The following is a 15,956-nucleotide window of genomic DNA, read 5'->3' as shown; positions in this document are numbered from 1 at the left end:
ATGTACAATCTCTGTATTTTACTCTCATTGAATACACTCTTTAGTGAGTTGTCTTGGATTTTCTTACTCAGAGTGGTGTTTGTGGCAAAGTCTAACTAATCAGGAGCCATTTTCAGATGTTTTAGCAAAGTGAAGGAAAAGGGTCCTTTGCCCCATGTTCCTGATAAACAAGAAGACTTTGATTAATAAGTGTATTAGCCTTTAAGCCGCAAGTGGACTTGAGTTCCAGACAATGTCATTGGATCAAGAGTAAGACACTGAGAGTTAAACTGTTTTAAACAAAGCATTTATGAGCCAAGAGAAACAAAGTATGGACTGAAACACACTAACAAAATTGACTACTTTGTATACTAATTTTGTATACTAATCTTAAAATAAATGAAAATAATATTTCCTAAAAATTATTACAGGATAGCCACAGAGAGAAAAAGGAGGTCTTGCTATTGAGGCTCACAGCTATGCCTGTAGAAACCATTGAAAATGCGGGATTTTTCTTTTTTTTTTTTAATTAAATTTATTTTACATACCAACCACAGTTTCCCCTCCCTCCTCTCTTCCTGTTCCCTCCCCACACCTCCTGTCTATCCTCCCCTCATCCATTCCTCCTCCACTCTGTTCAGAAAGAGACAGGCCTCCCATGGGAATCAGTAAAGCATGTCATATCACCTTGAGGCAGGACCAAGCTCTTCCCCTGCATCAAGGCTGAGCGAGGCATCCCTGCATGGGGAATAGGTTCCAAAAAGCCAGCTCATGCTTGAGGGACAGGTTCTGATCTTACTGTGGGCCCCACAATAGACCAAGCTACACAACTGTCATTCATATGCAGAGGGCCTCGCTGTTGGTCCATGGTCTGTGAGCTCCCACTAACACAGACCAGATGTCTTTGTGGGTTTCCCCATCATGATCTTGACCCCTCTTGCTCATACAATCTCTCCTCCCTCCTGTTCAGCCCAGTTCAGCCCAGTCCTGGGATATGGATCTCTGCATCTGCTTCCATAGGTTATTAGATGAAAGTTCTCTATTGACAATTAGGGTAGTCACCAATCTGATTACAGGAGAAGGCCAGTTCAGGCACCCTCTCCACTATTGCTAGGAGTCCAATCTGGGGTCATCCTTGTGGATTCCTAAATGATAAATGAACTGAGAAAGAAATCAGAGAAACAACACCCTTTATAATAGCCACAAATAATATAAAAATATCTTGGGGTAATTCTAATCAAACAAGTGAAAGACCTGTATGACAAGAACTTTAAGTCTGAAGAAAGAAATTGAAGATGTCAGAAGATGGAAAGATCTCCCATGCTCATGGATAGGTAGGATTAACATAGTAAAAATGGCAATCTTACCAAAAACAATCTACAAATTCAGTGCAATCCTCATCAAAATTCCAAAAACAATTCTTCATAGGCCTTAAAAGAACAATACTCAAATTGATATGGGAAAAAAAAAAAACAGGATAGCCATAACAATCCTGTATAATAAGGGAACTTCCAAAGGTATCACCATCTCTGACTTCAAGCTTTACTAGAACTATAGTAATAAAACTATAGAACTATAGTAATAAAAACATCATGATATTGGCATAAAAACAGACAGGTGGATCAATGGAATCAAATTGAAGACCCTACCATAAATCCACAGATGTCTGAACACCTGATTTTTGACAAAGAAACCAAAATTATACAATAAAAGAGAGAAAGCATCTTCAACAAATGGTGCTAGCATAACTGGATGTTCACATGTAGAAAAATGTGAATAGATAGCTCATATCTATTGCCTTGCACAAAAATGCAGGATTTTTCAAGTAAAAGTAATAAAATGCAAATATAATCATTCATGTCTATACATACACAATGGTGCACAAGATTTTGGCGATAACCTTTATCCCACTAGAAATAACCGTTTGTTCTTACCATGTCTCCTGTCCTTCTAATTTTTCTGAATGTTACAAAACAGCATGCATTAATTTCCATTCTCTAAAACTGCAATTCTGTTTTTGTTTTTAAGTATAGTTAAGAACTCCTCAATAGAAGAAGACATGAAGCGATTTAAATAAAGTCATTACAAACCCAATCACATGCTGTCTATCTCCCTCCTAATCTAACTCCCTCTTTCAATTTTCATCTGACATTCGGGGATTTTTGCCTTATAACCAAGACAATGGTTTTGATAGTTAGCAGTCCTATAGCATCCAGCAATATGCATGTAATCCCCTTTTCACACTTCCACTAAAACCACTAGTTGGTTTCAAGGAGCCTTTTATATGAGTAGATGTGCTCTTTATCTGGTGTGCATCTGTTTTTTCCCAGAAGGCTAACATTCTCAAGATCAGCTGATCTTGCTCTTTCACCGCTAGACACAGTCCCTTTCCTTCAGATATAATGTGCCTGCCTCAACAAGAGGAGCAGGCACTGGCAAGCAGGAAATGCTCATCTTTCTGTGGCTAGGAGGCTAAGGACCACAGAGGCACCTCCAGCACCTGGCACCTTTTTCTAAATTGTAAAATGCCCATGGTGAATCTAGGCCTAGTGAAACTGGTAAGGGGAAAAAAATAAAATGCTTTACATATTTTTCTAGTTAGAAAAAAATCACTTTTTTCAATATTTCATATCTTTTCTTTCATTCACACTTTTTAATTGGCTGTTAAAAAGCATCAGCAGTACTGCTTGTTTTCATGTGCCTGATAAGACAGAGAAATTTAGCACTGTGAAGCCAATTGCTGTAGCTAGAGTTTTCCTGCCTTGCCCACAGTCAAGACAAATCTCTGTCACCCGCCAGTCCCACAGCCGCTCAGACCCAACCAAGTAAACACAGAGACTTATATTGCTTACAAACTGTATGGCCATGCAGCTTCTTGCTAACTGTTCTTATATCTTAAATTAATCCATTTCCATAAATCTATACCTTGCCATGTGGCTCGTGGCTTACCGGCATCTTCCCATGCTGCTTGTCATGGCCGCGGCTGGCAGTGTCTCTCTCTACCTTCCTGTCCCTCAATTCTCCTCTCTGTTAGTCCCGCCTATACTTCCTGCCTGGCCACTGGCCAATCAGTGTTTTATTTATTGACCAATCAGAGCAATTTGACATACCGACCATCCCACAGCAAACTGCACCTTGAAACATGTAGCCCACTTGAGCCTGCTGATTGTAGCACCCAAAAATCACTGACTCTAAGAACCCTCCTCCTATGCATCTTTTCTTTTGACTTATCTTGCTTTGTGTCTTAAAAAAAATACTACAATCATAACAGAGACTGTTCATTCAAGTTCTGCAAGTCACTTTGGCAAACTATCTGAAAAGGTAGTGAGAACACCAAATTTGTAGCCAACTGGTCACAAGATTAAATGGCCTGAGAATTATGGATCTCAAAGCAAGTGTGTGAATTGAATATAATCTTGGGAGGATTACACCCTCAGCTTGGGAAATTTGACCTAGCTCTGGGTAGAGTCTGAATCACATGGCACTGAGAAAGCTTGGGTTGCTATTGAGTGACCTTATGCCATGGTTACTATTCTGTTGCTAAGAAGAGACACCATGACTAAGGCAACTCTTATAAAAGAAAGCATTTAATTGAGGAGCTTGCTTAAAATTTCAAAGAGATAGTCCATTATCATCATGGCAAGAAGCCATACCTTCTTATCTTCCCTAAACAGTTCCACTAATTGAGGATGAAACATTCAAACATATAAGTCTATGGGGGCCAGTCTCATTCAAATCACCATACTTTGTGATTCTTCTCAAAGAAATAATGTTTAAGGTACGTTCCCTTAAAACATCATCATCTGATGATCTTCCTCTCTTTCTCTTTTTCCTCCTCTTCCTCTTTCTCCTCCTCCTTCTCCTTCTTCTTTCTGTCATGTTTTTGGGCATCTAATTCACCATTCACAAATCAAAATTAGCTGCACTAAATCAACTGACCCATCTATGTTACATTTTCCTTTTTTGTATGCTCAGCTATTGTTGTATTAAAAGGCCTATCCTCAAAAAGGGCTGTCCTTTGTAACTACCTAAGCTCTCATTGAATCCCTACACATGATGCTCTTGGGGACCAGAAAGCAATAACACCCCTCATATGGTAATTTTAACACATTGAACAATTTGATATAGACTCAAAGGCCTTGAAAGCATTCTTGCTCCTCTCACCCCAAGATTAAGGAGAAAGTCTGCAATTTCCTTTTCTATGCTCAGAGCAAACTACATGAAGAACATCCCAACCCTCCATCCCAACCCTCAAGCCCCAATGCCTATCTCAGAAAAGAAGACTGGAGAATATAACTAGAATGGCAGGAACTTCCATTGCCAAATAATGTCTGTCTCCAGAGCTCATTCAAATTCCAAAAAGAATGTCTCCAAGACCACGTGAGAATAATCATGTAAGCCATCTTAACGCGTGACAATCCCCTCTCTCACCCTACCAGTCTAAAGGGGACAAATAGGTTTCCACATAATGCCAAATGGATAGGTAATCACATTGATATAATTTTCCTCCCTATTGTGGTTTTCCTCTTTCTGCATGTTAATGAATTTTCTGCTTTTTTTGCCTATTTAGTTAGTATATTCCAGAGAATCTTCAGAGGAGAGAGGAGAAATTTCACTTTAGCCCAATAGTACCAGTGCAGAGTGAGAGACAAAGGTCCACCCTTACCCTCACCTGCCATGTGGAACCCATTGGTTGCTGCCATAGCTTTGAGAAATAGAAGTGACAGCTATGACCAGCATAGAAGTCACATCATTAGCCAGACTCACCTACTTTAGATCCCAGGAGGTAGGGCAAACATTTCCTTGTTCCCTACTAACTCAGCCTTCGGCCTTTAGATAACCAATTTTACAAAGACATTCTGTCGCCAAATGTCTGCACTTCTGTCCTTTGGGCCTGTTTCAACACACACAATCCCCACCCCACATACACCCTTCAAATTTCACAGAGGGAGAAGAGCAGATCATCTGAGCCTTTCATTCAATCAGAGGTAGCATTGGCTTCTTTAGGGATGAATACCTAAAAGATAAATAAATATGATCTTGCAATTATTCAAAGTATGGCAAGTTATTAATTGAGCAAATCCATCGTCTCTTATTCTCTTGCACCATACCTTATCCCAGGAAAGAAACAAAAGGGAAAGAAATCAACGTAGTTGGTAAGAAAGCCTCGCAGAATGACAAAATGCAATCTAAAAAGTAAGCAGCCATAGTTCTCACTACCTCTACCCCCACCTCACTGTGAAAACTGCACCCCAATAACTGAAGTCACTCTCGCAGAATTTCACACCCACAGAAGCTCTGCTCTTCTCATACTTCACTGTCTTGTCTTAGGAACAAGCTGAGTAAGAACTATCTATGTGGCCAATGGCAAACAACGCAACTACGTAAATTTTCGTTCCCCCGGTTAGCATCGTTCTGGACTACCACAGAAACAGGGTGACATAGTGTGTGGCTCACAGCAAGTTTGCAAAGGATATTCATGATTGCTATTGCTGTCATCACTCACCTTTGAGGAGCAGGGTGCTGAGTGATCCTAACCCACTCCCCTCAGGTGTGCAGCACAGATTAGAAGTCTCTTTCAGCTCTCCGACACTGAGGATTTGTTAAATCTTTCTCATCTTTGATGTTCTTATCCATAAAAGAAGGGTAATAAATGTTCCTACCTCGTGAGGTTGTTTTAAGCGCCTGTTGAAATAATGCATGGATAGTGATGACTGCACTATTTGGTGGTACTATCAGCAGTCATTATGGTATGGAAAGAATGAGTTTAGAAAGGAAATCCCTTTTACTCCAGAACTCTTAGGTTTCCTGTGCACCATCACTCAGCTCTGTAACCATGGTGATGGCAGGTGCCAGCTGAATATGAATATGTCGGCTCACTTATCAAGAGTGACTTTGCTTCTGATTTTCTTGCCTCACATAAAAATAAGTATGTTTTCACTACAACTCTAGTGCAAAATCCTGGTTAGGGCAGACAGACACTCCTTCTGTTACTGTGCATCCCTGTCCTTTGACTATATACCAGCAGAGAACTACACGTTCTCAGAGGATTCTGGCAAATAGGAAGTTCTCTTTCTTCTAGAGTGAGGCTGCTGGTCGTATGGTGAGTGTTAAGTGACTGTATACATAAGTCTACATCCAACCAATGTAACTGTCTCAGATAGGTTCAAGTCCGGTGCTTGCTGAATCAGCTCTGGGCCAATTGCATCTCCAAATATCAGTTTTCTTTCTGGTAGAATGCAACTACAAAGTACAATCCCTCACCCCAAACCCTTGTCTTGTGAAACTGAGGTTTCCTCAGATTTGGGGGTAGGGGAAAAGCAGGGCATACTTACTATAGACTATAAAGCACTGTGGCTAGAATTCCCAGCAGTGTGCATGCTAAGGCCCCGACAGACAAATACAGTATTATTTGCAGTAAGTCAAAATTACATGAATTATAACCACCTTCCCAGCAGTTAATTTCAAACAAGGTGAGATTCTGCTTCCAGATGAATTTTAAAAAATAAAATAAAACATTACTTTCAGTGAGTTTGGTTCTTTTGGATTTAGCAGTGTAGGAATGCAGAAATGAGCATGGGAGCCAGGCACATTAATGCCTCCATCCATGGTATCTTTGGAAACAAAAGACAGGTGGTCCAGGTCATATTTCCGCTCCAGAGTCCATACTCTTTAAATTGGGAGTATCTGCAATCCAGAGCCACTCACAGCTATAAATAAACATGACAAACCTTCCCACACAACAAATTCTCATGAAATTATCTCTTTCCATCTCCTTCTACAACATCAGTCCTTTGACATCTAATTCTTTTTTATTCTGTTTATATTGTTTGACTCTTCACTAAAGTCACCCCCCCCCTTATATTCTCCAAGCACTTTTGCCCTTCCTCCCGCCTGTTGAAAGCTCAACACCAGTTAAATCCAATCTCCTGCCTCATTTTTGGCTTTCATTCACACAACTCAACATTGCCCATGTCAAAAATGTGGTCATCCTGAGGGCCTCATGTTGACTTCATGATCTTGAATTCAGCTGGCTATGTTACTCTAGCTCTTTTGTTTTTTCAGTTAGCCCTTTCTTTCAAGTCTCCCCAAACCTGTGCTACTACATCATCCTCATTACCAGAAGAAGGAAAGGGAAGAGAAGCAAGGGAAGCTCTCACCATCTCCTACTGCTCAGTTTCCCAGTGTGAGTCTAGAATGAAGTGGAATGTCACTGAGCTTTCTTGGGTCATTTATTTTCTACATCTGTTCTGTCAGCTTCCAACATTAGTGCAAATGACTCTTCAATATCTCTGCTGGGATATCTAATGGGGACCTTAAACTTGTTACTCAAAATGAGACCCTTTATCACCTGCCCGCAGCAAATCTGCTCCTCCCATAGCCTCCATCACCATAACAATTAACACCTTCATTTTTTCAGCCGATCACATTTTAAAACATTAATTTAATACTTCAGCTCTAATTTCTCTTCTCTCTCCCAATGCATCACAATCCATCAGCAGATTCTATCAGTTCTACCTTCAACACAAACTCAGAAAATAAGTATCTGTTTCCAACTCCAGGGCACCACCGTAATCTAAGACAGCATCTCACACTGTTGCTATAGCTACCTCTCTTCTGCATGACTTCATTCTTGCCCTTACAGCTTATTTCTCTTGAACAGTCACCAAAGTGATGCTTTCAATGCATCTCAAGTAATAGTTTATTCTGCCCCACACCTACGGAGAAAAAGACAAAAGTTCCTGCAAAGTCCTGCGTATCCAGACTCCATTGCCTCTCCGGCTCCCACTGCTATGACTCCCTCTGTTTACTACTGCTGCAGGCCCACTTGTCTCCTGGCCATTCTCTAGTGTGGCTCTCATTCACATTCACACCCCACACCTCTGCATGAAATTCTGTTCTCAGGATCTCAATGTGCCTTGCTCCCAGGGCTCCATCTCATCTCACTAGAGACCTGCTTTGACCCTCCTGGTTAAGGACCACCCTCCTCCTCATGGAATCACCTCACTCCTGTTTATGTTTGATTTTTCCCTCTATATTTCTCACTCACAAACACAGTATGTATTTTACCTATTTACTTGGTTATTATACAATAAACATTAAAATATAAGCTTCACAGAGGTGGGTATTCAAGCAATTTTGCACCATTTTTTCCCATAACCTAAAATTGATTGGATAAAATTTAAAGCAGGAACCATGTTGATTTTTTTTTAATATATGCATGAATTATAAGATATTTCTGTGTGGGAGGCATGCTAGGCGGCTCTCTCTCTTCCAGGCCTCACCTTGTATTTATTGCCTGACAGCAACAGGAATTCTGCTGGACAGGTTGAAGGAGATTTGGTATGGTTAAGCCCCAAAGACGATCCTGAATGACTGTCCAGTTCCTTTGCTCATTCACAGTGAAGGATCAGTGTCAGGAGTAGATGTTGACATACTGCTTTAACATGCTTACACAGCAAAGTGGTGCAGTTAATTTAAGGAACAATTAGTTATGACTAACACAGAGCAGTGAACTTTCATTGTATCCTCCACTTCACTCATTGTTCCCCAGCTGTTCCAGGCTTCTATTGGGGTGCACCTACCTACACACACATAAGCAGTGAGGGGAAACTCTCAACATGCTTTTTAATTAATGACTCATGTGGACGAACTATCCAAAACGATCTCCAACACAGAGCGCTAAGGCAAATTTAAGTAGCCAATGTCCATGGTTCCAGTTCTCTGTTACTGAAATTAAGCTGGGCAGATTCTTTGTTGTTTTCAAAATCAAACTTGGAAGATTTTTAAAACTTAATTTGCCTTATTAAGATATAATTCATATAAAGTCTGGGGAGATGGCTCCATGGGTAAATCAAATATTGAGCAAATCTGAGGATTGAGTTCAAATCCTCAGAACTTACATACACTCAGGAGTGTAGTGCATGCTGTAGTTCTGGTGAAAGGCAGGGAGCAGGGATCTCGGGATGCTTTGGGGTCAGCATGGAATACTAAGACGAAACCTGAAGAGACCCTGTCTCAGGCCAAGTGAATGATGTCCACACCGGATGTTGTCCTCTGACCTCCATATGCAGGCTGTTACATGTACATACCTACGCTCCCACCCCCCCACCCAACCCCACTCCCACACACACCATATACCTTCTGAACTGACCGCTTAAAACAGACAATTCCTGAGACTTTAATATGTTCCAAAGAGTACACTCATGAAAAAGTCACCAAGTTTTTAACATTCCCATCACCCCACCCCACCCCCAAAAAACATAGCCATTTTGTCAAAGAAATAAACAAAATTGACAAAACACCAGTGAGCCTAATAAGGAAAAAAGAAAGCTGATTTAAATTACCAGAATGAGAATAGAAATGATGCCATGTGAGCATAGAGATTCCAAGGAATCTTATGAGCAGCTAACTACATGCCAATGAACTGGATAGCTGAGGAGAGTTGGGTAAGTCCCTAAAACTTTCACTCTCATATTAGTGAATCAGAAAGAAACACAACACATGAACAGAAAATAACAAATAAGGAATTTAATCAGTAATAAAAATGTCTCCCTTCTTCTCTGGCAGTCTAGGTTCACCTCTATCAATGGCCTCCCCGATTCTCTGCAGGGACTGCAGACCTCAGGTTCTCTACATGATTCCTTCAATCTTGGTTGGGGTCTACACCAACTCAGGGGGCACCTTCACCGGTGGCCTCTTCATGGTGACAAGTCTCAGATTCTCTGGAAGACCCCAACAATCCTGCAGTTTTTATGCTGCCAAAGCTGGTGCCACATTATACGTTACCAAGGTCAGCTCTTACACGTTACCGAGGTCAGCTGACAGTTTGAGATGCAGCAGTGCTCACCTTTGGAGCACAGCTTCTGTGTGTTGATGCTGTGGAAATACATCTCAGATTATTTCACCTCAGTAAGGCTGGTCTCACTCATCACAGCCGATGTTTCAGTCCCAACTAACCAGCATTGTTGTTGTAGTAAAGCATAGCACTTCTGATGATTCTTAATTCAACAGCCTTGATGGAGTCTTTGAAGGACTCTCAAACTTTCTTCTGAAATTTCACAAGTCGAGTGTCCACTATCTGCAATTCTATAAGCATTCTTATCTTCCAGGCTACTACAACTAACTGCTGGTCATTAAGCTCTGAATGGCTTTTCCATCCAAATGCTTTAAAATCTTCTAAAGTACTCCCCCAAACAACATGGACAGTTCCATCACAGAAATATTTCCACATTTCTGGTACAAATTTCAGTCCTAGTGTACTTCTCTATTGTTTTGATAAAACACTGGCCAAAAGCAACTTGGCAGGGAGAGGGTTGATTTATCTTACAGATTACAAATATCTATTATCATGGTACACCAAGGCATGAATTCAAGGCAGATTCTATAGGCAGGAACTGAAATGGAGACTGTGGAGGAACTCTGCTTTCAGGCTTGCACTCTACAACATTCTCAACTTGCCATCTTATATACCTGCAGGACCACCTGCTCAGGGATGGCACCACTCACACTGATCTGAGCACCCCCAGGTAACCATTCATCAATAAAATGCCCCTTAGACATGCCCACAGGCAAATCTGATGGAGGCAGTTCCTCAGTTGAGGATCCCTCTTCCCGGGCGACTATAGTTTGTGTCAAGTTGACAAAAACTAACGAGCACAAATGTATTTAATTGTAGGTGCATATCTGTGTTTAAGTGAAACAAATAGCAGCATTGATGCAAAGGCAGCAGCGAAGAATTAGAGTGGATTTTTATTTTTTTTTATTATAAAGTACTTGCACTATTCGTGAAATTGTTTCCTGTGATAGGAAAGGAACTTGGGTTCACTGGAAACATATATTACAAACTCTTAAATAACCACCAAAACAAAATTAAAGAAAAAAAAATAGAATTATATAATGTGCTCAGTTAAGGGACAAAAGGACAAGAGTGACAGAGTCAGAAGCAACCAATACGGTAAATATCAATCTATATTGTTCTGAATATCAAAGTAAAAATGACTACTCAAAAAACATAGTCACCAGCCAAGCAGTGGTGGTACTTGCCTTTAATCCTAGCACTCAGGAGGCAGAAGCACACAGATCTCTGTGAGTTCAAGGCCAGTGTGGTCTACATAGTGAGTTCCAAGACAGCAAGGGCTACACAGAAAATTCCTGTTTCAAAAAAAAAAAAAAAAAAAAACCAACATTGTCACCCAGGGAACTGTGGGACATATCTCAAAATGCACTTCCACTGTGAAGAACACACTGGTCTTCTTGTTCAAGGAGGTCATAGAGAGTAGACCAGTGAGTGACTAATCTATAAAGAGGAGGAGGGTCAACAAAAGGAGTTTTTTCCTTAATGCTTCTACCATTGTCAAACAAGCCTGTGTCTTATTCTCAAAAGAAAGAATAACTGATACAAAGAAAAGAAAAGGAAGACTAAAGAGACCAGAGTGTCCTCCAAAGCTCAAGTAACTTTCCTGAGGACTAGATCCTGAACTGGCCTTAATGTTAAAAAAAGGAAGGGAAAAAAAAAAAGATTAACTTTGGTCATTTCAGTGGTCTTAAGCACCCAGTGGGAAAGTCTAACCAAAGGTTAATACGACTGGCATGTTTTTTTAACAATCCAAGGGAATCACACTTCTTAGACATTAGACCTAAATCTTTATATTTATGTTATTCATACATGTATTTTTCACCAATGATTCTCTTCTTGATAAGAAAAATGTTTCCCAAATGTAAGACTTCAGCTGTTGCCTCAGTCCAACATTGTAGTGCCTGCTTGTAGTGAGAGAAAATCCCACCATCTTCTAAACATAAAAACTGAAGGACCATTAAAATTTCTCCTCTCTCTCCCTCTCTAGAAGCCATCTGGGAAAGACCTCACATGGTGATTCTAGCACTCCCACAGAGATCAAAGTGCCTGAAATCAGATGCTGGGTTTATCACTCTCTAGTCCAGCCTTGGAGGCCAAAGGAAAACTGAGGAGCCCAGGGAGATGCTTCTGTGATCCCATCAAGAGATGCTAATTAGACTTGGATTTAAATATTTTAATATACACTTTCTCTTGGTTCCCCACCTAGGCTTAGAGTACTAATAACCCTGCTATTACTTCTCTCACCTGCCTTCCCAGGAGCCACTCAAGGTCTCCCTTTCCTTCCTCATACTCAGGGCTACACAAATAAAACCACTTATGCACTTTGAGGGTCCTTTAGATTAGGGCCACTGGAGAGGTACCTTGACTTCCACACTTGACCTCCCATTCAGCTTGAAGAAGTCAGATCCTTCACCAATTCCCTAATGGCAGTTAGGGTTACCTCTTCAGAAGGGGCCATGTTGAGAAGAGGAGGTAAAAACTGCCCAGGCAGTTTAGGGTAAAAAGATCCCAAAGAAAAGTAACAGGCTTCTTTCTTGGCTAAAAGGCAGAGGTCAGAGAGGCCAGGAGTGTTTGGGAGGCTTTGATCTTTGATATGAATCCTAAATAATTTTATGGTTACCTCTTCAAAGTGGGGAGGAGACTGATAGATTAGCCGTAAAGTCCCATTAAGGGAAGACTTTCTGGTCAAGAGATGGGTGGAGACCCAGACATTCCACTTGAACCAGGTCAATCACCTGGCAGAGACACCACCCTAAGAAGGCAGGCTCACCTTAAGCCATGCTAAAGAGATACACAGAATTATAATAATTATATAATTATACTTTTCCTTCCCATAATTCCCAACTCCTAGCACAAACTCTGGCACAGCCATAGACTTGCTGCTCTCTGTCAGCCACTTTTCTGAATTAGTCAGAATTAAAGGGATAGATAAAGATATACCTGGTCAATACTAAAGAAAAGAGCAGGGATGGCTGTACTTATTTCAGACAGAGAAACCTTCTGCCACGGAAACGTAGCAAGGATAAACAAGGGCATTGTATCATCATAAAGAGCCAGTTTGCCAAGAAAACATCACAATACTTAATGTGCCTACACCCAGCAGCAGAACATTAAAGTCCGTGAGCAAATACTGACAGAATTTTAAGGAGATTATTAACAGCTGTAGATTTTCACAGCTGTCTATCCCAAATAGGCTGATCCAGCAAGGAGAAAAATCAGAAAGGATGTAGTGGAACTCATCAACATTGCCTGTGAACCAAATATAACTGACATCTTTCAACTACTTTACCCAATGAGCACAAACAGTCTTTCTTCTCAAGCTCACCTGGGACAGTCACTAAGAGACCACACTGCAAGTCGGAGAATGTACCTGAACAAACTGGAAACACTGGAAGGGATACTGTCTGTTCCTAGACAACATGGTTAGAATAGAAATTACTGGGAAAATAATAGCTACAAAATACCACAATGCTAGAAGATTAAGCAAGCAACTTTTAAATGACAAATAGAAAGATTCTTAAGAGAAAAATAAAGGATGTTTTGGAGGGCTAAGGATGTGTTTTAGTGGTAGAACATTTATCTAGCATGTATAAGAACCTATATTTGGTGTCTAACATTGGTAAATAATGACTAAGTGAATAAGTAATATTTTGAATGAAAATAAAATCAAGTCAATTAACTTTTAAAATAGAAATTCTCAAACAGTTAAACAAAACTTTAAAGAGCATTAAAATGCATTAATATACACTATAGTGTTTAAATAAAGTAACATAATATATAATATAATGAATTCTAATTCCGTGAGGAAATATACCTGAACATAGAAACCTAATAGTCTATAATTTGAGAATGAAAATTTAAACAAAAGATATAACTGAACAGTTCAACATTTTTTTCATAAAAATTAAAGATTACCTTTGTCATACCTTCAACCTTCATTATTTACAAAACACCATAACATAATGAATGGACCTTCCATATACATCACCAAAGTTCTAATCAACATTTTCTGATCATTTGCTTTTAGAACATTATTAAAAATTAGGATTTAATTTTATCTATTTGCATGTAAGAATGTTTCATGAGCCTGTGGTGTGTGCACATGTATACATGTACGTGTGCCAGTACATGCACTTGTGCAGGAACAGAGGCCAACGTGTTGGGTGTCCTCATCTATCACTCTCTACCTATTCCTTTGAGACAGGGACTCTCCCTGAACCTAGCATTTTCTCAGCTAGGCTAGAAGCCAGCTAGCCCCAGTGGTGTGCTGTCTCCGCCTTCCCAGATGTTGAGATTATAGGCACACACTAGACTCCTGCCTTGCTACCCAGATACTGATAACATCTGAACTCTTGTCCCATGGCTGAATAGTTAGTGATCCTGATCCCTGGTCCATCTTTCCTGCACCCATTAATAGGCTCAAATTCTGTTTCCCTAAATTGTAAAATGTACATAAATATCTGTCTTGTACATCTTGCAATAAATAGTATTGTGAGACTGTATTCATTCATTGCATGCATATTTCCCAAAGCACAAATTATATGTATTTTAATTTTTAGGAAACAAAGCAGGCAGGTTTACTGTTCTCTTGAGTTTGACTGAAGGAAATAATGCTAAAACTCTCATCAAACTATCTAAAATACACACTCAATAAAAAGATAATTAATTATTGTAATAATTGCTACAGTGATTTCACACTAGTAATTAATAAGCTAAATTTTAAGCTGATTATGGGGTTTAAAAAATTAATATACCCTACTGTTCCATTCATTTATAGTAAATTTTCAGTAATGTTCCAGGGTAAGCTTTTATACATACTTTAACAACTTCATATCATTTATTAAACAACTGAAGAAAGGCTTTTCATTTCAATTCGAGGTCATTTAAATAAATCAAGACAAAAATTAATAATCATGATAAATGCTGAAATTTTGCTACTACCCTATGCCAAAAAATAATCCTAAACTATTGGTTCAGAATAAATAACCAGAGGCAAACTGAGGTGAATTTAGGTGGTTGTATTATTGTACGATTCATCTCACAAACTAGTATAATGTTTCTGATGTTGCTTTTTCTTGAAAAATATTTAAAGGATTGATTTTGGCATCAAACTCCATCTCCAATACGCTGTAGTATGTCCGGTGGTGAAATGGTTGGCCCACCTGGTTCCAGTTCCTTTGGGGGGGGGGGGCAGAGTTCTCTTTTATATTAAGAGTGCTTATGCTCCCCAGGCCCCTGTTATGGGTGGCGGAGAAACAATAGATCCTTAAAGACAAGCATCAAATGACCTCCTTCAAGGGTCATTTGGAATTTTGGGCCAATGTAACAGTTCTTGCTGATGGATTTCCACACACAGTTCCTGGAGACTGACAGTCCATGGTAAACAGAGCCTAAGGAAACACGAACCCGGATCTGTCTGCCAATGAATTATTAGTAGGTGTGTGGCCTGAACCCCTGACCTGTGCGGTCACTCTTGAAGCAAAGGTTCCCTCTTTGTCCTCTGTTCTGGGTGGCACTGTGGTGGCCACTGGTTTTGCTTGCTTTCTTCTCTCCTGTCCCGTGTCACCCCCGCTACAGCCCCAAATCAGCTTTATTTTGTTTTCCACATCTGTTCTTAGCTCAGTGGGTAACACTTCCTGGCAGGATGGACCAGGGAGGGAATAAGATAAGCAGCAGCACATGGGGGAGAAGCGATGTCTCCTCCTCTTCTGTCCCAAAGCATGTTTCTCTTACGGAGCCGCCTCTCAGCGCATCACAGAAACACTAAAGTCACATGGCCGTGAAGCGTGGGAAGAAAACCGAAAAAGAGGAAACAACCAAAAACCATGGAATTAAAAATAAGATCTCCTCACCCAGTCCCTAAATAATAACCTAAACATCGATGGGGAAAGTAACTCTCTGGTGTGCTTGCCCAAATTGCATATACAAGCACATGTGTGAATCAAATGATGTGACACATTAAAGTCAAGACCGGAGATGAAAGAAAATGCTCTTCCAATGAGTATCTGCCAGGAAAAAAACAAATCTTATCACCGAGGAGAGCAAATCACTGTTGCTGCAAAGCCCAGTGTTCTGAAATTCCCTGCCGCCATTGCAGTATCAGAACCGGAAGGACTGA

Source organism: Peromyscus eremicus, chromosome 8b (genome assembly GCF_949786415.1).
Source record: "Peromyscus eremicus chromosome 8b, PerEre_H2_v1, whole genome shotgun sequence".
Classification (NCBI taxonomy): Eukaryota; Metazoa; Chordata; class Mammalia; order Rodentia; family Cricetidae; genus Peromyscus; species Peromyscus eremicus.
Note: the sequence above shows the minus strand (reverse complement) of the source record.